This window comes from Gossypium hirsutum, chromosome D04 (assembly GCF_007990345.1).
Source record: "Gossypium hirsutum isolate 1008001.06 chromosome D04, Gossypium_hirsutum_v2.1, whole genome shotgun sequence".
NCBI lineage: Eukaryota > Viridiplantae > Streptophyta > Magnoliopsida > Malvales > Malvaceae > Gossypium > Gossypium hirsutum.
This window is the reverse complement of record NC_053440.1, coordinates 24,080,950-24,105,815: the sequence shown is the minus strand read 5'-3', so window position 1 is coordinate 24,105,815 and position 24,866 is coordinate 24,080,950. Positions and strand designations below refer to the sequence as shown.

At 33.9% G+C, this 24,866-nt stretch overlaps 1 non-coding gene across 1 annotated transcript; it reads left to right on the top strand.

Annotated features, from left to right (window-relative positions):
* The first annotated feature begins 13,228 nt into the window (after window positions 1–13,228).
* Window positions 13,229–13,335, top strand: LOC121216628 (small nucleolar RNA R71). The gene has a single exon (XR_005912809.1). It is a non-coding gene; the product is annotated as a small nucleolar RNA R71 (small nucleolar RNA).
* The last annotated feature ends 11,531 nt before the right edge of the window (window positions 13,336–24,866 follow it).

Genomic DNA, 24,866 nt, shown 5'->3' with positions numbered 1-24,866 from the left:
TATAACTGTAATCCATCATTTCATGTACAAGTATGCTCATACGTGCTGTGAATCGGTATGCTCATTTAAGCTGTAGATCGGTATGCTCTCACAAGTGGTGGAGTATCTGCAACACATGCAGGACCTCAACCAAATCGGTAACCCTAATGACATGTCATTTGTATCCTACGGATTTCTATGGTTCAAGCGATGCTCAATAATCGTCGTACATCATTGGATATGCATTCGATAATTTTATTTGACAAACAATAACATTTATATATTTCAATTGCAAACATATAAACATAATTTAATTACACGAACTTACCTCGACGAGTATTCGTAGATACGGAGGCAATTAATTCTAGACATTCTCTTTGCCCCGATCTAACTCCGTACAAGGTCTAGTTAGATCTATACGGATAAATTTAACTCAATTTAACATATAATTCATTAAATTTAATCCAAAATATATTTTGGGAAAATTACCATTTTGCCCCTATACTTTTATTTTCTTAGCAATTTAGTCCCTAACTCATAAAAATGGAAATTTACACAATTTCACCACAACCCATTATTGTCAAATATCAATTAGGTCTCTAGCATGCCCTATACTTGAAGTATTTCATAATTTCACCATGTAATATTTTTATTTTTCAATTTAGTCCCTAATTGACAATTTCATAAAAAATCTCTTTACAAAAGTTGTTTATCTAACAACAACCATTAATTTTTCTATCATAAAACTTCAAAACTCAAGTATATTCAACAATGGTAAAACTCTAATAGTCCCCGTGTAACAACCCGATTTTGGGCCTAGTCGAAACAGTGGTTTTGGGCCACAAATTTGACGAGGAAAATTTTTATTTTTATTATATTTTTATGGTCTAAAATTTCACAGAATAATTTTGTGAAAATTTCGTTCAAAAATTTCAACGTTTGGGCACTCAATTTAGTCAAAAGGACTAAATTGTAAAAAGTGCAAAAGTTGAGTTCTATATGTTAGTAGTGTCTAATTGTTATGAAATTTTAAATTGGAGGTCCTTAAATGGTAATTAGACCATTGGTTACATTATGGACAAAAATGGACATGAAATAGGTGAAATAAGATATTTTTAAGTTAAGGGTATTTTGGTAATTTGGTAATTAAAACATATTAAAAAGACAAAATAAGCCAAATTTCATCATCTTCTCCGTGGGGGGCTGCCGAATGTGTCATGGAGCCATAGCTAGGGTTTTTTCAAGCTTCCAAGCTTTATGGTAAGTCCGTTCTAGCCTCGTTTTTCTTATTCTTTATATTTTTAGAATCCCGATAACTAGCTTAAGCTACTTTTACCATTAATTCGAGTAAGAATTTATGTTTGGAAAATTACCCATAGATGAAAAGTGTGAATTTTGATGTTTTATGATGGAATATGAAGCTTAGAATTGTGTTATACGATTTTGGCTAAGCGATTTTCAATGAAACCGAGTAAATTGACATAATCGATAATAATACTAAATGTTCATAAGTGCACTAAAGAGCAAGAATTTGATGTATTCATTGGAGGGAATAATGTTTACCATGTCATAAAACATAAGAAAAAGGAATAAAGTTTAATTTCCGAGCCTAGGGGCAAAATCATAATTTTGTGAAACTTTAAGGGTAAAAATGTAATTTTTCCAGAATGTGATTTTTGGACTGGATTGAATAATGTGAATGTTAAATAAGTTAAATGTGTTATTATAAGTCAAGAAAGACATGGAATTGACTTTGATTAGTGAAAAAAAAAAGAATGTGATAAAGTGAGAAATTTTCCGATTGAATATTCGGAATAAAAAAAGGGATAGGAATGAAGTGACAGAAATGCTTTCACATGTGGCACGGACTGTGTGTAGGCCACTATTTGAAAGTGAAAGTGTTGGTCACGTGTGTAGTACTGTGTGAAGGCTACTACGTGAATCGATAAATAATGGTCACATGTGTAGTACTATGTGAAGGCTACAATATGTACCGAGAAGCTTTGGTCACGTGTGTAGTACTGTGTGAAGGCTACTACGTGAATTGATAAATGATGGTCACATGTGTAGTACTAAGTGAAGGCTACTATGTGTACCGAAAAGCTTTAGTCACATATGTAGTACTGTGTGAAGGCTACTACGTGAACCGTAAAACTTGATCACGTGTGTAGTACTATGTGAAGGCTATTACGTGAACCATAAAAATTGATCACGTGTGTAGTACTATGTGAAGGCTACTACGTGTACTATGTGAAGGCTACTACGTGTATCGAATGATAATAGTAACATGGGTGGTACTATGTGAAAAGCCCCAAATATTTGTTGTTATACCGTCATGTTTAACGAGATATGAGTATGTGATTGAAATGCGATAAGTTACAAAAGAGTGACTGAAGTGATGAAGTCTTGCATTGTGTTCTAAAATAAATGGTTATAGTGCTATGTGAATGAGAGATGTTGGAATAGAATAGATTTGGACAGTGACGGTGACGGTGACGTTAGTTTGAAAAATCAACAAAAATTTTAGAAATTTATTTAGTGGTTGAATGAGATATGGAATTAAAGCTTATTTAGTCTACTTTTATATAAAAGAAACAGAGCAAGAAAAAGAGTTGTATATTTTGATATATTTAAATTTTAGTGAGACAAAGTCAGAATGATTTCGGAATTCCCTGTTCTAACTTTGGAAAATTACTAAAAATTGTAAAAGAATAATTATGAGTTATAATTTATATGCTTAGAATCCTTGATGAGTCTATTTTCAAATGAAATAAACAAAATTATCATAAAAATTCTGTACAGTGATATAATTCATTTTTAGTGAAGAGAGGTCAAAAATGTAAAGTAGTGAAACAGGGGAAACTTTAGAGAATAAACTGTACCAATTGGCTTAACCAAAAATTATTAAAATTTTATTGTAAGAAGATATGTGAGTCTAGTTTCAGAAAAAATTAACAGAACTCAATTTGGAGCTCCATATCTCCGGATAAAAATAATTTAGTGACTGTAACTCGACTAGACAGTTTTAAATTTAAATATAAGTGAATAGTGAAATTATGTATAATGCCAATTAAGTGTGTTATATGTATCAAGGATGTGGAATCGAGAGGAGGAGGAGGACATTAAATTATATGAATGAATTGTGTATAATTGGTTGTAAATATGAATGCTTGATGAAATGGAATGGAATGGAATGGTATGAAATGGAATGGTATGGAATGGAATATATATATATGAATGACTTGTGTGTGAATGGGTCATATGCTCGATCATAATTGATAAACGTTGAGTTAAATGGTAAATGCGTATTAGTAATAAACTAAATGATATTGGATTATATGTGAATTAAATGGAAACTTCCATTGCTAGTGATATGATTTGAATTAAAACAACGATTGTGGTACTGAGAAGTATAATGGATTGAGAAATTGATTTGAATTGTGAACAGAGAAATTGCGAATTGAATGAAACGGAAATGAAGCATTGAATTACATGAGTAAGTATCGATTCTCGTAGGCTCTATTTATTATGAATATAATATTTCAAGGATATGTTGTAAAGAATTATAAAAGCACAGTAGTAATTTAAAAAGTTTTAATTCGAATAAAATCTTGTAACTCAGTTTAAATACGTATACAAGTGTATATGTTCTAGTAATGCCTCGTACCCTATTTCGGCGTCGAATACGGGTTTGGGGTGTTACACCCCGGGTTAGCTAGACTAAGTTACAATGATCTCGGAAACATAGAAATCGTCAAAAAGGAACAGAAATACATACCTAGTTTAGCAAAATAAGCTTGCCGAAACTTCAAGCTCCTATGGCTAGGTTTTCTCTTCAAATTCGGTGGAAGATGATGATGATGAATGATAATAATTTGTTTTGTATAAGTAATTCTAACTTTAATTACTAATTTCCAAAATTAACCTTAACAATTCATTCAAATTTCAATAATGCCAAACCATTAAAATCCATTATCAACTCTAACAAGAACAAGCGAAGAAGGAGGAGTGGAGCAAACTAGTCAAGCTCTGAAGAAACACCGGATTTGTTTCTAGTTCCCTATCACTTAATTTTTATTGTTGTTGTTATGAACATGTCTATGAATACTTGTGATGTTGATATGTCTAATTTAATTCATATGGATTAAATTTAAGTCGTGTTAGGTTGATTGCATTTCATCAATTTAAGTTATTAAAATTGTGTTTGTGTTGTTTTAGGCCTTGGTAAGTTGTTTGATTAACTAAAATCATGATTAATTTATTCTTGCATTACAATTGTAAGGTAACTAATGAATTAATTATTTAATCATGTTGAAATTGTAATTAATTGACACAATACTTAATTAGTGCATGTTTAATCTTCTAAGGTAGTTGAGGGTTAAATTAGCGATGGTATTAGACGATACATTAGCCTTGCATAACTTGCAAGATTATTGTGATTAAACTGTTTCAAGGTAGGAATACATTGTTACCTCACTTAATCTTTTATGTGGTCATGAAGATTGATTAATTGTTTGAATTGGCATTGGAAAATGTTCAAGAGATTAGTTAATTTAATAAGTATGCATGAGCAGTAGTTAGCAAATTATCGAGTTGCCATGAATTTATTTGTAACAACATGAACATGAGTTTAGCAATTCTAAGTTAAGAAATGTAATTAATCTAACACAATTATGTCATCTTGATTAAAATTATCTTTTGAAATCGTGCATTGGAACTTTTATTTTTATTTTATTTTATTTACTTGGTTTTTAATCACTTCTTGAAAATCAAAATATTTCTCTTCACCAAAGTGTTTTAATTGCATTCATAAATAAATTCTTTTCACAGTCCTTGTGGGTACAATAACTCGACATTTACTTTTTACTTTATTACATGTTGCGATTGTGTACATTTTCACATTTCCATCGTTCTAATATGCTATACCAAATTTGGGTTAATTCCCACCTTAATAACTTCCTATGGTTGTCAGGCCTAGGGTTTAGGTTCTTCCTTTCCTGAACAACTAATCTACTAAAAGAATTGACTACCCCCAGGCATACTAACGTCCAGAGTGTGAATACTACAGTAAAAGATATATCAATGAGGTGGTATCCCCAAGTATACGGTCTAGTTGTAATATAGTTACAACGAGGTAGGTGAGTACTCTGAATATCATACCCAAGAGAGGCTTGTGCTAGATAGATTTTAACCTAAACATTGGAAGATCTAATTAGTATTTTAATTAATTTATCGTATGAAAGTAAAATAGAATGAGTTTTTTAATGGTTTTGATAATAATAAAATAAAATAACATAAACAAATAAAATTCAATAGATCAAAGAATAGAATAAATCAAATCTACTAATGGGTGATTAGCTTGCTTTGGTAATCCTCATCAACTGTCGCTTTCGATTCCTCATCAACCAATTAGTCGTTATCCCAACAGGATCTTCTTATCTTCCACTTAAATAATGAGTTAGCAATGACTACTTATCTTTTGACCTCACAGTCTAGACTGGTTTGGGGTGAAGGTGCTCACAGATAGGCCATACCAATTTTGGGCTAATTCCCACCTTGATGACTTCCTAGGGTTATAAGGCCTAGGGTTTTAAGTTATTCCTTTCTCAGACAATTGATTCATTAAATAATCCTTACAAAACAATTAATAGATCATACCTCCACTTGCTAATCCCCATAAAAGGATTAGTTCCACATGACTGTCATAAACAATATGAAAGTGATGTAAAAAGAAAACATGAAAGATGAATTGAAGTGTAGAGTTCAAGAAAATGTCTGATTTGTATTAAAAGATGAAATGAATCCATAAAGTTTAACTATCTCCACAAATCGGATCTCTTGAGATCAAAATAAGAGCAAACTAAAAATAAACCTAAACCCTAAGAAAAAAGAAAAGCTAAACTGAATTTAAGAGCAAAATTCTAGGCTAAGTATATGGTGTCTTTTACATGTGAGAAAGAAGCCTATTTATAGATCTCAGGTGGTCGTCGTCTTTAACCCTAGGTTAGCTAACATTTCTGAGCTTTAAGTTTGATTATGCAGACCAAAACGCCCCTTGCCTCATGTTAATTGCCATCCAGAGTCGATGTTGCGACACACAATGGCCTGTGTCACGAAATAGGAGTCAGTTGGGATATCTTTAGGGGTATGTCGCAACACCATTAGTTTGTGTCGCGACATCGAAGGCAGTTTCGTAATTTCTTCATTCTACTCCCTATGTTGCAACATTGAGCATTCTGTTTTCTGACATAGCGGCCAGTATATGTTTAAAATGCCTTCTAGTGGTCTCTTGCACACTTACAAAGTTCATTAGCTCACCCTTAGGCCTCATTCGGCCCATAAGGTCAATAAAAGACTCAATTTGCACATTTTATTGAATTTAACAAAACTTACTAAAACATAATTAAATCCTAGTGATAATGCTTAATTTCAGGCTCCTAAAGTGCGAAAACTAGTTTAATCTGTTACACCGAATTATGACAGATCAAACTCTCCCACACTTAAGTCATATCTTGTCATCAAGCAACATGAATAAAGGCAAGAAGTAAAAGCGACAACCCTTGAGCAAATACGATACAAGTATTGACTTCGGAGTACATGACCTAGGCATTTCATATTCACTAACAACTTTAACAAGATGAATAATTGACTTACCACTTTTGACCACAAACATCTAAATTCGGTATATTACAAAGTATCCAAACATTAAGGGTTTCACCTGTAGAGATTCATCAATAAATCATACAAGTAATTTGATTATTCAAGCATAATACAAATAGTTGTTTATACGATTGCTTAATATAATGTCAATTCATGCATAAGTATATTTAGGTTGGATAGGACTTTTTGGCTTGTAACATTTTGATGCTTAGGACAGGTATGGAATTTAAAGACAGTATGCATCAAAAGGGCTTACAAAAATGAAAATAGTTTAGCACGTCGTATCGATCCCTATTCTTCCCCCCTTAGTGACCCTTACCTACTCATTGTCTTATTTCTCCTTCTTTCGCCTTCCTTGTTTCTGCATATAGGAAATCATAGCATAACATAGTAACTACAGGTAGCCTACGAGTTTCTACGCACTAGTGAACAAGTTTTTATTTCTTTTGTGACTTTGTGACTTTCTTTTTCAGATCATCTCACTCACAAATGCTTTTTTGCTATTTGAAGACTTTTTTCTATTCATTATGATTTTCTTTTTTGATTTTTCTTTTTGATTCGCAGTTTAGGCTAACCTATAGTTCCTATATCACACAAATTTTTCCTATTTCATTCTATTTTTCCAAACTCCATCGTGATGTATCTACTTAACCCTCAATGCGTATGGTCAGGCATCTATAGTCGTGTAGTGCAGGACCAAAGAAAAAGGGCAAATACAAACTAACATTTTAGGCTTGGGATTTGTAATGAGGCTCCTCAAAAAGTGTCAACAGGCTCAAAAATCGATACTAAAGGTGAATATAAATAGATCAACTTTTTGGCTCTTGATTTGTTCCAAAACAATGCCTTAGGTCATCCCTAAATATCTTAATATGCATAAATTTAATTAACCAAACAAACTCAAATTCAACCATTTATCATTCATACTAGCATGCTCGTTTCCTTATATTTTCTATATCATTTGGTACAATTGATTGCTTAATGCCTATTTATAATGTAACATATACAACTTAGTAATCTAATAATAAAAAAATTAAATTCACTTATCATCATGCCAAATTTATTTGTAAACACAAGAAACCTATGCACATGCTCCTAACCACTCGTATTTCTACAAGCTCAAGCACACAAAAGACAAGAAAATTAAAAAAAACCATAAAAATTTAAAGAAAAGTTTCTATGTTACCCTCACACTTTAGTTGACACATTGTCCTCAATGTGTAGCCCATAAAAAGATAAGGAAAAAAGTTACTCGATTGATCGTGGTTCCTCCAACTACTAATGGTGGGTGCTTCCTCCTTTGATCGTGTAAAGCTCGAATTATTTATGTATCCTTTGTGTTGGGTTCCTATATTGAAAACTTAAACAAAATGCAACATAACTAAGAGTTTACTATTAATCTTAATCCTACAAAGTTAAATTACAATAATCCAAAAATTAATACACATCTTTTGAGAACAAAATTTAAAAAAATGTTTGATTTTCTTCCTCAAACTTCATCTCGCTTCCGTCTCCCTCTCCTTCCTTTTCGCTTTCATGCACCTCTTCTTCCTACTCTAGATTTGTTGGCCCAAACTTGTTAGGTGTATATTTGGGGACCTAGATGTCTTTTTGCCTAGCAAATTCTTGAAAAATTGGTCCCGACTCTTGCATCCAATCTAGCTTTGGACGAATACTATCACCCACATCTTGTTGAGCTCGTATCAACCTCTATGATGAAGTTCGTGTAGTTGTCGCTTCTTGTTGTCGCTTGTTCCAATTTTTTATTTGTTTGGCTTTCAGCTTTGTGTATTATTAGAACAAAGTATCACCGATAATACTTTGGAAAGGTTTTAATAACTGCTCAGTGGATGTCATGGGTACACTTGCCTTTTTTCACAAGGCCATCACTAAGTGGAGAAAGAAAACTCCCACTTTCTGGCTACTAACACATCTTTTCATGTTTTGGTGGATCCATCTGCCAATACATACCTATTTTTTCTACCAACTTGAAAAGTATTAATGTTAGAGATGTTCAAATCAGGGATGAGTCATGTGCATACAAATTGGATCCACATATTAGCCTCTGGAAACATAATAACTTGATGAAAAGATGTTGGGATATTAGTACCTGGGTGATATTTCCATTCGCCCCCTCTTTTAGTTAAAAAGTTTATAATGTTATAAATATCTATATCTCGAAAACACTCTAAATTCATTTCATCAATAAAATCTTTTTTCATAATATATAGCATTATAAAAATCACAAATAATTTGAAGGGTTACTCGCACTTCCTTCCCTCGCACATATATTATTTCCCACATATGGTCTTCAGTGTTTCTAGACTCTTCGTTCTTTAAGGATGCATAAAACTCTTGAACAACAGGGACCTCATCATTATCTTTCAGGATCATCCAGAAATGCTCCAACCTATGATATCTAACCAAAGTCCATATTTCATTACAAAGAATCATTGATAGATCAAATCTCCTCTCTTGAATGAATGTCTTTCCTTGAAGTTCATTAAAATATTTTTCAACATTAGCCATCAAGCCTAAAAATGACAAAATGCCATCAATCATAAAACCATATTTAAAATCCAAACATAGTGGCCATATCATCAAGCACAAAACACCTATACATGCCATTATAAACGATACCAAAGCATAAAAATCTACCGAAAAAATTAATGGATAGTGTGATGGATCTCCGACTAGCTTCCAATTCGATCGAGCTTCTGATAATCTATAAAGTAAGAGAAAGATAACTACGTAAGCAATGAATGCATAGTAAGCTCGTGTAAACCATAAGCATAATGTTACATTTCAATAATGAAATTTATAGGTTAAAAATAAACCTATACCATTGCCTCAAGATTTATCACCATAATCACCAACTCACAAATGAGTAAGTTCATTAATGTCGCATATATATTGACCATTCATAACATGATGGGCTTGCTCACACGAGCTGTGGGTCAGAACGTAGCTACACAATGTTGCTCACACAAGCTATGGAGTATCCGTTACAAATGCTGAAACTCAATGATCAGTAAAAACTTCAAGACCAGCACCCAAAACATGAAAACCCTAATGGCATGTCATTTGTATCCTACGAATTCCTAAGGTTCAAATGGGACTCGATAATCGTCGTACATCGTTGGATTTACGTTGACTCACAACATGATAACTTGTATAGTAACATATGTATATTGATTCATTTTCAATAAAATCATATATTAAGATTCAATTTAATCAACATGATACATAATACAGTTCATACGAACTTACCTAACTAAATTGCAAAAATGTCAAAGTATAGGGGCATTTTGGTAATTTTTTATTCTCAATTTTCCATCCAATCTTGATCAAATCACCAAACCAAAGTTGGCCAAATATGTTTTCTTCTCCTTTAGGGTTTCGATGGTGGATTTTAAATGAAGAAGATGATAATGGAATTTATCATGTTTTTATTATAATATACTTATTTAATAATTTACTCTTTTACCCTTATAATAATCAAACTTTAACAATTTATAAGCCCATTAAGGTCTACCAATTCTCATAATGGTTTAATTGCCATTTAAGTCACTTTTCATTTATTTAAAAAGCCATTTAATCACTCAAATCAGAAGTGATTAAATTTTACATCTTTTACGATTTAGTCCTTTTTAATTAATTAACTATCGAAACGTTAAAATTTTTAAACGAAACTTTAATACCACCTTAATGAAACTTTGTAAATATTTATAAAAATATTTACGGCTTGGTTTATAGAAATGAGGTCTCAATACCTCATTTTTTAAAATCACTTGACCTTAAGGTCTTACCACTCGAACTTAATAAATCGTATAAATAACATAAGTTGTCAAATCAAAAACCTTTTCAAAGTCACATTTGACTTGTAAATATTAAATAATAATGTTTACGGACTTACTCGTCAGATTTGCTGGCATCGAAACCACTTTTTGACACTACTAAAAAATGGGCTGTTATAATTTTGACTCATCGATGGCTCCATTTCCATAGTTCATCTAACTTTTCTAGGAGTTATTATTACAAAACTAAGAATGAGAGTAAAATATTAATAATTTCAATGGAACAGTAAAAGTATTAAGTTAGGAACCCTTAACCTTGTACAATTCGTTGAATTCCTCATTTCGTGCGGCATCTATCGTTTTGTGATTCCTTATTTTATGCAGCGTCTATCGTTTCGTGATTCCTCATTTCGTGCGGCTGTCTATCGTTCCGTGAGTGTTCCCATTCTTTGTGGCACCGATTGAGGTATGGAGGTTTTTAAAGAAATAAAGATTTAGGGTTTAGGGTTTAAAGAGTTGTAAGAGATTTTGGGAGGGTCGAAAGAATATGGGGTGAAAATGTGTTTTATAGAGGGAAATAATGTGGTTTTAGGTTAAAAATAGGTGTTTGATGGTTAAAAATTGGGTAAAGAGTGGTTTAATTTGTCGGGTTATGTGAATGGGTCGGGTCAACCGTACAAGAAAGTTATAGTGATGTCGCAACACTGGGGTTCGGTGTCACGACACACTTTAGGCTTTTGGATTTTTGAGTGTACTGACTTCAGTGTCGCGACATTGAAAGTCCATGTCGCAACATCGAAAGAATATTTTCAATTTTGTTAAAAATGCCATTAGTGTTGTGACACAGGGGTTCTGTGTTGAGACACTGGTTCTTTTTTCACTTGAAATTCCATTTCCTAGAGTGCTACGGTTTCTGTAAAATACAAAGTTAGTGAAAATTAAAATCTATACTAAATAGTTAGCTAAATATACAATATTATACAAAATTTTAGCATTAATTTAAATAGTTTAAGCCTTATTGTTGGATTCATCCGATAGTATCATTAATTCACGGATGGAAGATTTTTTAGCTCTATTAGTATCAGCCCATCGTCCGTCGTGCCATTCCACCTTTGTCTGCTTGTCCCTTTCCTTAAACCTTTTTTTACCTACATTCATTAAGTAATGTGTGTCCCTTGACTTGGGAGTGTTAGAAACAAATAATTATTTGTACTACTCTCCTAACTCCCTTATTACTTCTTTGCTTGGACGATTACTAGATTTAGAAATTTTAGTTTCACCATTAATTTTCATAGGTAATTCTTTTTTTTCCAAATCAATGGTGGACCTAGAAGTGGCTAGAAAAGGTGTACCTAATAAGATTGGTATCACTCGATCTTCTTCAAATTCTAGAACCATAAAATTTGCCAGAATGATGACGCTGTGCACTTTAACTAACACATCCTTCAATACACCTTTTTGATGTACTAAAGATCTGTTGACCAACTATAATTTTATTTGAGTATTCTTGAGGTCCCCTAATCTGAGTTTTTCAAAAATAGATAAAGGCATTAGATTAATACTAACTCCTAAGTCACATGGAGCTCTATTAAAATGAATTGCCCTATCTCTATAGGAATAGTAAAGTTATCCGAGTCTTTAAATTTTTGGGGAACCCATCTTAAGATAATAGCACTATAGGAAGCACTTATACTAACTTTCTTATGCCTAGAAATAATTTCCTTTAAAAAATTGGCATACATAGGAACCTTTTCAACTAACTCAATTAAAAGCAGGTTAACATTTAATGTTTTCAACAAGTTTAAGAAACTTACAAACTCATCTTCATCTCTCTTTTTTTTTGGTCTAATCTTGACGGGAGTGGGATCTTTGCAATGGTAGCATCTTTAGTTATTTCTTTCTTTGGCTCAACTGTTGGTGCAATTACCTCCTCTGACTCTGGTTCATATTCAGTCTTTAGGGATCCTTCGTGAGGATCATCAGCATTCTCCATATTTACCTCTAGAGTAGGGGTTTTTGGGCTACTCAGTACTCTGCCCGATCAAAGTGCTATTAGTTTCACGTGCTCCTTACCTTCCCTCCAAGGATTATTTTCCATATTGCTGGGAATACAAATGCCAATTTGTCTTTTGAGGTCACCAGTCATGCTCATCAATTAGCTCATCTGATCCTCAAGTTTAGTCAATGTTCTGGTTGAATTAGGGCACTCAAACTACACCTGCTTTATGTACGTTCTCATTGACTGCATTTCTCCCTCAATTTTATCCAGATGTTGACCACATGTAGTATGGTCACCTTAGTTGACCCTATCCTAAGGTTTCTACAAATAAGGAGGTTGATAGTTAGTATTTTCAGCTTAATTTAAATTATTACTTCTTCCTTAGATTCCTCCCTATCTCAGATTCAAGTGATCTCTCCATTCGAGATTGTAGGTATTTGAATAAGAATTTCCACCCTTATTTCTGATATAGTTCATATCCTCGACAAGATTGTTGATGTAGTGGAAGAGCAGTTTTTCTTCTCCACACATATATGATTTATTAGTAGATTCGATACGGTTAAGTTTATCCGTTAATTGTTGATACTTGTCATCCTCCTGGATAGCTTTTACTATAGCAGTTTTCTGGCCATATACAAATCGTTCAATTGGCCATTGACATGAGTTTAACGCCATGTTCTCAATGATTTCGTATGCGTCCTTGTATGTTCTATTCATAAGGACTCCTCTTGCTCCTTGTCTTGCATTTGCATCCAACCTATTATAAAACACTTACAATCGCATCCACTCAAGGAATCCGTAGTGCGGGCATTTCTGAATCAACATTTTAAAACGTTCCCAAGCCTTGTAAACACTTTCTCCTTCCTTTTTTCTGAAAACATCAATTTCTCTTCTTAGTTGAACTACTTTACTAATAAGGAAGAACTTCTGTAAGAATTTCCCAGCAAGCTCATCCTATGTCATGATATACCTCAGTGTTTGTGAGTCTAACAATGAAAAGGCATTACCAATCAAGGAAAAGCAGAAAAATTGAAGACGAATAGCGTCATCAATGATCCAATTGTATTTGAAAGTATCACAAAGTTGGAGAAACCATATTAAGTGTTTATTCAAATCTTCTGTCATTGTGCCCCTAAATTGTAGATTATTCTGGATCATCTGAATCATTTCTGGTTTGATCTCAAAATTATTCGTTGTAATAGCCAGCCTTGTTATGCTTTCTTGAACCATGTCAAGACTTGGTAATGCGTAGTCCCTTAGGGTTCTCTCGTTATGAGCCATATGCAAGTTCACAAGTAGTTGTGGTGGTGTTGGTGAATCTCCTAAAATGTTATCGTTAATGTCGCCAAACAATGGGCTCTCACGTAGTACGTTACCTACAGCAAGTGATGGTGGATCTTGCATCTGTTGCTGCTACTGTTGTTGTCGATGATTCCTTCGAAATATTCTTTCCGGATCTATGGCTGCTACTATAAGTGTTCCCCTACTACGAGTCATACACTAAACCCATAAAGAAAATATTAGTAAAAAGATAAAATCATAATTTCCTAATAAAATCGTAATTTCCAAATTATTTTTTTTAAAGTGCAAAAATTAAAATCAAACTAGTGACGTTGCCTCCACAACGATGGGGCCAATAACTTGACCACCCCCAGACATACTAACATCTAGAGTGTGAATACTGTAGTAAAAAATAAATCAATGAGGCGGTATCCGCAAGTATAGTCGTCCAGTTGTAATATAGTTACAACGGAGAATATAAGTACTCCAAGGATCGTACCGAAGGGAGGCTCATGCTAGATCGATTTTAACTTAAACACTGGAATATATAATTAGTACTTTAATTCAGTTATAGTAAAAAGGTAAAATAAAAGGAGTTTTTTTTAAGGTTTTGATAATAATAAAATAAAATAACATAAAGAAATAAAATTCAATAGATCAAAGAATAGAATAAGTCAAATCTGCTTATGGGGGATTAGCTTGCGTTGGCAATCCTAATCAATTGTCCCTTCGGGCTCCTCTTCAATCAACAAGACATTATCCCAGTAGGATCTTTTGATCTTCCACTCAAATAATGAGTCAGTAAGGACTACTTATCTTCTGACCTTACAGTCCAGACTGGTTTGGGGTGAAGGTGTTCACGAATAGGCCATACAAATTTTAGGTTAATTCCCACCTTGATAACTTCCTAGGGTTGTTAGGCCTAGGTTTTTAAGCTCTTCCTTTCCCAAACAATTGAGTCATTGAGTAATGCCTACAAAATAGTTAATAGTTCATACCTCCACTCACTAATCGCCCATAGAAGGATGAGTTCCTCATGGCTTTCATAAACAATATGGAAGTGATGTAAAGAGAAAACATGATAGATGAATTGAAGTGTAGAGTTTAAGAAAACGTTTAATTTGTATTAAAATATGAAATGAATCCACAAAGTTTAATTGTCTCCACAAATCAGATCTCTTGAGATCAAACAAAGACCAAACTAAAAATAAATCTAAAAGCCCAAAAAGAAAGAAAAGTTGAACTTAATTTAAAAGTGAAATTTTAGGCTAAGCAAATGGTGTCTTTTACATGTGACAAAGGTGCCTATTTATTGATCTTAGGTGGTTTTCCTCCTCAACCCTAGGTTAACTGACATTTCTTACCTCTACATTTGATTGTGCAGACTAAAATACCCCATGGCTCGTGTTAATTGCCGTCCAAAGTCGATGTCGTAACACGCCAAGGCCTGTATTATGACATAGAAGTCGGTGTACTCCTCTTGGGATATCTTCAGGGGTATGTCACGACACCATTAGCCTGTGCTGCGACAACAAAGGTAGTTTCATAATTTCTTCATTCTACTCCCTATGTTGTGACATTGAGCATTCCATATCGCAACATAGCAACCAATATATGTTTAAAATGCATTTTAATGGTCTCCTGCACACTTATACAGTACATTAGCTCACCCTTAGGCCTCATTCGGTCCATAAGGTCAATAAAAGACATAATTTGCACATGTTATTAAATTTAACAAAACTTACTAAAGCATAAGTAAATCCTAATGATAATGCTTAATTTCAAGCTCCTAAAGTGTGAAAACTAGTTTAATTTGCTACACCAAATTACGATAGACCAAGAACCCTACAAAATAGTTAATTGATCATACCTCCACTCACTAATGCCCCACAAGAGAATTAGTTCTTCATGGATCCCATAAACAATATAAACGTGGTAGAAAGAGTATAACTGAATAATAATTCAAGAGTGTAAAGTTTAGGAGAAGCTTGATTTGTATTAGAACTAAATGCATAATCCTAATAGAGTTTGATTACGTTTCACAAATCTGATTTCTTCCAGAAAGCATAAATAAATCTAACGCCTTCAAAAAGAGAAAAACTAAAGAAAGTTATACAATATAAAAATTGTGTATAACATGTGTTAATTGAGCTTATTTATAGACTTTAGTGTGGCTGCTATCCTTAGCCCTAGGTCAGCTGCCATCCTCTTGCTTAATGTTTGAATATGCAGACCAAAATGCCCTTGGCTCGTAATTATTTCTCATACAGAAGTGATGCCGCAACACATCTGGTCCTGTGCCATGACACTGTAGGCAGTATGCTTTATCTTCTGGGTGTCTTCAAAGGTCTGTCGCAACATCCTCAAGCTATGCCGCGACACTAAAGGTAGTCTTGAAATTCTTCTATTCTGCTCCCTACATTGTAACATCCAACTTTCCCTGTTGCAACATAGTGACCAATATTTAGTTAGCTTACAAAGTATATTAGCTCACTTTAGGCCTCATTTGGCCCCTAAGTTCAATAAAAGATCAAATTACACACATTATTGAATTTAACTAAAATTGTGAAAACATAATTAAAATATAACCAAAATGCTTGTGTTCAAGCTCATAAACTGTGAAAACAAGTTTAATCTGCTACATCGAATTACGACAGATCACTAACAATGTTCTATTTCTTCTCTCTACCATGCCATTCCGTTGTGGAGTGCCCACCATGATTAATTGGCATAGAATCTCATTCTCTGTGAGGTACCCTAATAACTCATCAGATAAATGTTCCCCACCTAGATTAACCCGAAGTGCCTTTATGGGTAAACCTATTATTTCTCGACTTCTACAGAAAACTTTTTGAATTTATCGAAGGTTTCACTTTTGCAGTGCATTAGGTATACATACCCATATCTAGAATAGTCATCAATAAGGTTACAAAAAACTCATAACCACCTCTTGTACTAACGTTTGCGGGACCACACACGTTAATGTGCACAGGTTTTAGGGGTTTTTCGGCCTTCGTTCCTTTTGCATGAAAATATCGCTTAGTCATTTTACCTTTCAAGCAAGATTCATATTATGAAAAATCAAATTATTTAAGTGAATTTAAGATGTCATCTTTCACAAGCCTAGTGATTCTTTTTTGATTAATATGACTATGTCTCAAATTCCAAAGGTACGCATCATTAGAGTGAGAAGTTTTATGTTTTTTATTCAATATTTTAATCTCAAGTAGTGTGTACATATTTGATTTGATAAAATAGAGATTTTTTGACTTGTCGATGCAATATTCTTTCATCTGAATGTGATTCATCCATTGGGGATTTAGAGGGTTCAAGTTACTAGAATGATCATTTGCCTTAGTAAAAATATCTTTAGCCTTGCTAGTTTTTGTTTTACTTGAGGACAAGTAAAAACTCAAGTTTGGGGGTGTGATAGCACTAGAAAAAAACATAGGTTTTCCTCCTTACTTATTGCTTAAATTATTCCATTTAGTTATCCTTAGCATATATTTTAGCATTTTTAGTTCAGTAAATTGCATTTTAGAACTCATTGAATCCTAGCCTATTTTATCCTAATTTTGCTATCTTATTGCATTAATGTTACTGCATGAGTTAATTCCATATTGCGTCCAGAATTGTCGCCATACCTAACAGCTATCCAGATAAGAACTAAAATTACGTGAGTTGTCTAGTCTGGTATAACCAATATGTACGTACAAGGACAAAATAATTATGAGGAAATGACACTTGTACTGTTGGAGAAGGACATAAAAGGTGGACGTGAGAAGAAAATGAGAGCATTTTTTTCCAGATCATCATCTTCATAATCTTACCTTGAAGCTTGCGGCCATGGCAGCTTAAGCCTCTCACGGTTGAGCCCTCGTGAAAACCAGATGCAGACTAGCTACTGACGAGGAGACCTAAGTACAAGACAAGAGGGAATAGAGAGATTCAGTCGAGTTGCCTAGGAATAGAATTCTCCACTCGTTTCTTATTTGTTTCTAAATGTTGGTTATTACTCTCTGTTTTTTATTTGTATGGAAGTACACATGAATTCTTGGTGAATTGTTATCTTACTCAATCTTGCTTTTATTGTATGATCTTGGGGTTTGAATTTTTTTAACACGGAAGTTATTACAGTCACTAGCACTAGAAAGTGCAGTGACAGTCTGATCCAACAAGCATTACAATGGATGTTGAGTGAGGATTAGAGGAATTTAGTCCACTTGTTCTTAATAGTGCCATATTTCCATCATCAGAATGTGGGGTTAGTATGCATGTTTAAGTCTCAAATTAAGTAGAGGAGTGACGCTGGGTAAGATATTCATTGAATTGTATTACCTCGACAATCACCTATTTTTTTATACCTCGTAAGCACTTAGCATTCAGCTGAAGATTCATGTTGAAAATCCCAGTTTATCATTTTCATATTTTATTTTATTATTTTCAAGTTATTGTATTGGCAACTATTCTCACAATTTATCTCGTTTCTATCTAGTTATTGCACTGACAGTAATAGACAAAAGACTTGCATTGACAGTGTATGCTTGCACATTAAACAGCCGATCAGCGGCGTTTAATGTTGCTAGGAGATCACTTGACGCAGGTGGAAGGGTTGGTTGTGGTGGTTGAAGAACAAAAATTAAAGGAAGATGGTGGTGGCTCTTTTTACAACTAAAAGAGAAAGAAGATGAAGTAAATGAGAAAAAAATGAAAGAATGTGGCGAAAAGGTTCATTGTATCACAAAATTTTGGCAAGAAATGAGGTTTTGTGTAACACCCCTCACCTGTATCCGTTGTCGAAATAGGGTTACGGAGCATTACCGAATAAACATAACCTGAAATCATTCACTTTCAAACATTTCATTAAACATATCATTATCCATTTATAAACATGTATATCGTCCCTTAATCCAGCCCTCGAGGCCTTAGAATCACTTTTGAAATGATTCAGGACTAATCGAGATCATTTGAAACATTAATGAAAAAGATGAAGATTTTTAAATTGCAGGGGTCACACGGCTAAGACACACACTCGTGTCTCTGGCCATGTAACAATTGAAATAGGGACACATGACCGTGTCCTAGCTCGTGTCCGTGCCCGTGAAACTCTCTGAGTGTAAACAGGGGCACGTATGTGCAGTTTAATGTCACCGATGCACAAAAAGGGGCATGTATGTGCAATTTAGGGGTATCAAAGTACAAACGGGGCATATATGTGTAATTCAGGGGTATCGAATTACAAATAGGGGCACGTATGTGCAATTCAGGGGTATAATTAATTATAAGTGTTTAATTTCATAACTATAATGTAAAATATACCAATAGAAATTCAATTACGTATTGAAATACTATGAACTTAAATTGACAACTAGAGCGTTGAAATGCGATCAAACTAATCCGTGATTTTCGCCTTTCTTCGATTCAGTTTCGGTTCAGATTTATCTTGATCTAAATAAATAATTATATTCAATTAAGTATTTCAATCAATCTCAAACATTCAAATCAATCCATGATCCACATTTATGAATAGTTTTGCCTCTAACATTTTAACTTTTCACACTTTAGTCCTCAAGTTCATAAAATAAGATTTAAGTAATTTCATTCACATTTCATACTAGACGAATTCACTAAGGACTTCTCGCAATCAATACAAATCAGTATTTTCACAAATTTACCATGGTATTTCATTACTTTTACAAATAAGTCCCTAAATGACATTTTCATCAAAAATCCCTTTACAAAACTTGCTAATTTAAAAACAAGGACTCATAATCTTTCATTAAACTACAAGAAACATGCAAACATGTTCATGGTAAAACTCTAAACCTTTCACAGTTTTTCGAATTAGTCCCTGGGCTAGTTAGATTAAGCTACAACGATCCCAAAAACATAGAAATCAATAAAAACGTGACAAATTTCACTTACATCCAAGCATTAGAAGTTTCCAAACCAAGAAACCTAGCTATGGCCTTTCTCGCCTCTAATTTTTGGTGGAAAATTCACTTGAAGAAGATGATACTTTGTCTTTTACATATTTTACTTTATTTATTTATCAAATTACTTAATTAACCGTAAACTAATTAAAACATCTATCTCATGCCCATCTTTGTTTGCTACTACTAATAATGATCAAATTACCATTTAAGCCCACTCATTTTAAAAATTCATAGCAATTCACACCTTTAACTTATAGAACTCTTCTTTGGCACCTTTTACAATTTAGTCCTTTTCACTTAATTAAACATGCAAACATCAAAATTTCTTAATGAAATTTTTATGCGACCTTAGTAGCATACCGAAGACATTAAAATAATAAATAATAATAATTTACTCACTGAACTTGTGGTCCCAAAACCACTATTTTAATTTTACTAAAAACGAGATATTACATTTTGGCTAGGGAGTGAGACAAGTAAAAAAGGGAATGTGTCTAACAACTTATAACAAGTTTAACCTTCTAAAGGAGGAAGGGAATCACACCATTTAGGGCAATCATAGCAGTGGATGGTAAGGCTTAAATGCACATGTTAAATATGTGCAAAAATTTAATTACAAAAATGAGAATAAGGGGATTCGAACTAGGGAACTCTAGGATAGCAAAGGAGCTTCCTACCACTAAGTCACAACCCTTCCTTCTTTTCATTCTTGTGCATAAATTAATAAATTATGGGATGTTACATCATCAATCTCTCTACCAGAGTTAATCAATGCTTTGTATGCTCAAGAGTAAAGAATAGCATCAAGATAGGAGGAGCATACTGAGGGAGCCTTTCAAGCAAGAGACAAAGAAGGCTTGAGGTCCACAAATTACAAAGGAAATAAGGGTTTGATAGAGAAGAGATAAAATCCAAAGAGATATGGTGGGAAGAAGAAATATCCACCATGCTCTCATTAAAAGAAAACATGTCATTTGGAGAGGTTTTTCTAGTTAGGGATTGATGTTCAATGTAGAGCTTGCAAGCAACTTGGCCATATGAAGAGGGTGTGCAAGAATAATGGGCAACCATAATAGCAAAATGATCAGGCACAAGCAGCTTAAAGGGACCGAGCTTAGGAGGAGTTGATGTTCACTACCTTCTACGTAGCACCAATAGTAGCTTTGGAAAGCACTGGCTCATTGACAGTGCTTGTACAAATCACGTGACCTCATATGCAAGAATCTTCAATAGCATTAATAAAAGCTTCAAGTCCAAGATTAAAGTTGGAAGTGTCCAATATATCAAAGCAGAGGAAAAAGTAGATGTGTTGATTGACACTCCATCAGGTATGAAACTATTGTCAGATGTTCTTTTTGTACCTAAAATTGATCTAAATCTGCTAAGTGTTGTTTAGGTGCTTGTAAAAGGCTATTCTATTGTGTTCAAGAATAAAGAATGTTTTATTTTTGATACAAATGGATGTGAACTTCATTTGGTTGTTATGTCTCACAGAAGTTTTGTTGTGGACTAGAAATTAGTGACCTCTAAAGCCTATACAACTTAGTAGATGAATCTGAGTTGTCACATAGGAGAATGGGTCATGTTAATTACCAATCATTATCTCAATTGTTCGAGAATGGTTTGGTTGAGAAGTTCTTAAAAATGGTTGAGCATATAGATGTTTGTGAAGTATGTCAGTTTGGAAAGCAGAGTAGGTTGTCGTTTTCTACGAACAAGGCCTGGACAATGACTAAAAAAATTTACTTAGTTCACAGTAATGTGTGTGGACCTATGAGAAATCAATCATTATATGGCAGAAGGTATTTTATTCTGTTTATTAATGATTTCACAAGGTTTTATTGGGTTTTATTTCCTAAAAATAAAGTATGAGGTTGTACATTTATTTTGGAAGTTCAAGTCTGCAGTTGAAACTAAAACCAGTTGCAAGCTTAAGATCATCAGACCTAACAATAGGACTAAATACACCCCTGGCTGTTTGAGAAGTGATCGCTTGTGGATGTACTAACTTCTAGAGTTTGAATACTGTAGTAAAAGATATATTGATGAGGCAGTATCCGTAAGTATACGGGTTCAGTTGTAATATAGTTGCAACAGATTAGGTGAGTACTCTAAGGATCGTACCCATAAGAAGCTAGTGCTACTTCAATTTAAAATGGGCACTTAAAGATCTAGGTAGTACTCTAAATCAATTATAGTATGAAAACATAATAAAATAAGTTTTTGAGAAATAAAAAATTGTAATAGAGAAAGAAATAATAAATCGATAGATCAAAAAATAGAATAAATCAAATATGATAATGGGTGATTACCTTGCTTTGGTAATCCCTGTCAACTGTCACTTTGGGTTCCTCGTCAATCAATTAGTCGTTATCCCAGCAAGATCTTCCGATCTTCCACTCAAATAATGAGTGGGCAAGGACTACTTATCTTCTGACCTCACAGTCCAGACCGACTTAGGATGAAGGTGTGCACGGATAAGCAATACCAATTTTAGGTTAATTCCCACCTTAATGACGTTCGAGGTTTGTCAGGACTAGGGTTTCATTTTAGTTTATGTTTGATTATGAATAGGTAGTTAATTTCATGTGTTGTTTTTAGCCTGGTTATTTGAATTAATAATATTTGATTGTGATGCCTTTTAATGACATATTCGTTAGGCATATATGGATGAAATTTTAGCATGGAATTGATGGTTTGAATGTTGTTTTGAACCTATGAATTGATATAGATATGGTATGTCTTGTTGTGCAAGGAATGGTGTATGAAATTGCTTAATTTAGGGGTCAAATTTTGAGCACATGGGCTATAACACGGCTGTGTGCCACACATAGTCACCACGCACAACTGTGTGTAATAATCGATTTTAGGTGCAGTATCCACACGGCCTAGCACATGGGCTGGGATACGGTCGTGTGGCACTATTTTGAATATTCACACGGGCCAACACACGGGCTGGGACACGTCTGTGTTTCCAAACTTTGAATGTCCACACGGTTTGGGCATAGTCACACAACTGTGTGACCCCTGTTTTGAAAATTTTTAGGTTTTTTTGAAATTTTCTGATTTTTTCTGACTTGAACCTAGATCATCCTCAAACTGTTTAGGGCCCCGTAAGCCTATTTTGAGACCCATAGGTGTATTTATACCATGAATTAATCTATTTGTTATATGTTATAAATTATTTGTATAATTGCTCTAAAATGAAGTGAAATGTTTTGTTCTTCTCAGTAACACTCCATAACTCTAATTTGGTAACGAAGATGGGTTAGGGGTGTTACATTTAGTGGTATCAAAGCTACGGTTTAGTTGATTATAAGACTAATGTAGCATGTACTGAGTCTAGAATATACATGCCATATATACCCTATGATAGTGTGATGCTTTCGATTTGTTCTAACATTGTATTTTCTTATAGATAAAAGATCTCGGGAGAATTAAACCGGTTCGTAGTTACTGAAGCTAATAATAACATTCAAGCTTCTAACATAGAAGCAAGTCAAAGTGCGTTAGTTTCGCAATCTTTTGGTGATGAAATGAAAAGTGTATTTTTCGTAATGATGAATCAATGGTTCAGTGAGTTTAAACAAGCAAACCCTGTGACTCTAGAACCTCTACCCTCTACTGTGCCTCCTCCGGTACCTCCATGTCATCAAAACCTGTGTCTACAACAGTTTCTCGCCTTTGAGTAGATAAAATTCAGAAATGTGGAGTAGAAAAATTTAGAGGTAAAGTTGATGATGATCCTGCAAAAGCCGAGTTCTGGTTAGTAAATTGAAAGAAAGTTTTCTTAAAATTGATGTGTACTCCAGAAGATATTTTAAAATGTGCAGTTTCGTTGTTGAAAGATGAGGCATATTCTTGGTGGGATTCTTTAACTACAATGACATCTAGTGATCGTATTAACTGAGACTTCTTTCAGACTTAATCAGGAAGAAATGTGTTAGCTAGTTATACCTCGACAAGGAAAAGAAAGTGTTTCTTGAGTTGAAACAGTGGAATCAATCTGTAGCTAAGTATGAATGAGAGTTTATACAGTTAAGAAAGTATGCACATAATATCATATCAAATGAAGAAAATATGTACATTAGATTTAAAGATGGCTTGAATGATGAAATTCAGATGTCCGTTGCAGTATTGAAATTACGTGTATTTGTAGAACTCTCAGAATGAGTTCAAAAAATGAAAGAAATCTACAAGAGTAAATGAGAATCTGATTTAAGATCTCAAGATTTCAACAAATGAGGGAGTCATCTAAATCAACTTAGACATTTTCGTCAAAGGAGTTTAGAAATGATGCAAATCGATCAACTGCTTCTATAGAGTTTACTGGTAGAGATAGACCAAGACAGAGGAACTTGAAATCTTTTAATTCACTGACTGCTAGTGTTGGTAGCGTGAGAAATTTTGAGAAGACTACGTGTAAAGAATGCGAAAAAAGGCATTTCAGTGAATGTCGATCTAAGTTAGGAACCTGTTTTCGGTGTGGATATCTTGATCATTTTCTTAGGGACAGTCCAAAGCATCATGGTGATTCAGGAAATTAATCTTGTAAGCCTGAAGCTACATCACAAAGAGGCAGGAGGCTAGGAAACGGTAGGAATGCTACTTCTGGTCGAGGAAAGACTAATGATGTAACTGATCGATCTGAAGCTAGAGCACCTGCTAGAGTGTATGCAATTAGAGCTTGAGAAGAAGCTTTTACTCACTGGCACTTTCTCCCTTTTCTATATTGATGTATATGTATTGATTGACCTTGGGTCAACACAGTCTTATATATACACTGCATCAGTAAACAAAAAGAAATTACCTATTATATTAACTGAGTACACTGTTAAAGTAACAAATCCACTTGGTCTGTCACATCCTGCTTTTTGATTAATTAAACAAAAGTGAAACTGTCATCTCCTATGTTTTAAATTAAATGCACAAGATTGGACACAAGGGAATTAATGGTCAAGTGGATTAGTAACTAACTATCTATCCTAGTGGTCCAAGGCCCTAGCCTCATTGTTTACACTCTTACATTTATTTTTTTGACAATTTTTCCCCCTTGTTTAATGTACTCACCGTCCACCTCGTGCACCATAATGAGAGGATTTGTTTCCTCTATTTGATAGTCAAACTTACCATAGTTAGGGGGTACATGATCCCTTTTTGCTGCATGTCCCCCTCCTTTTCCTTAACCTCACATCTTACCTTGTAGCTTGATAC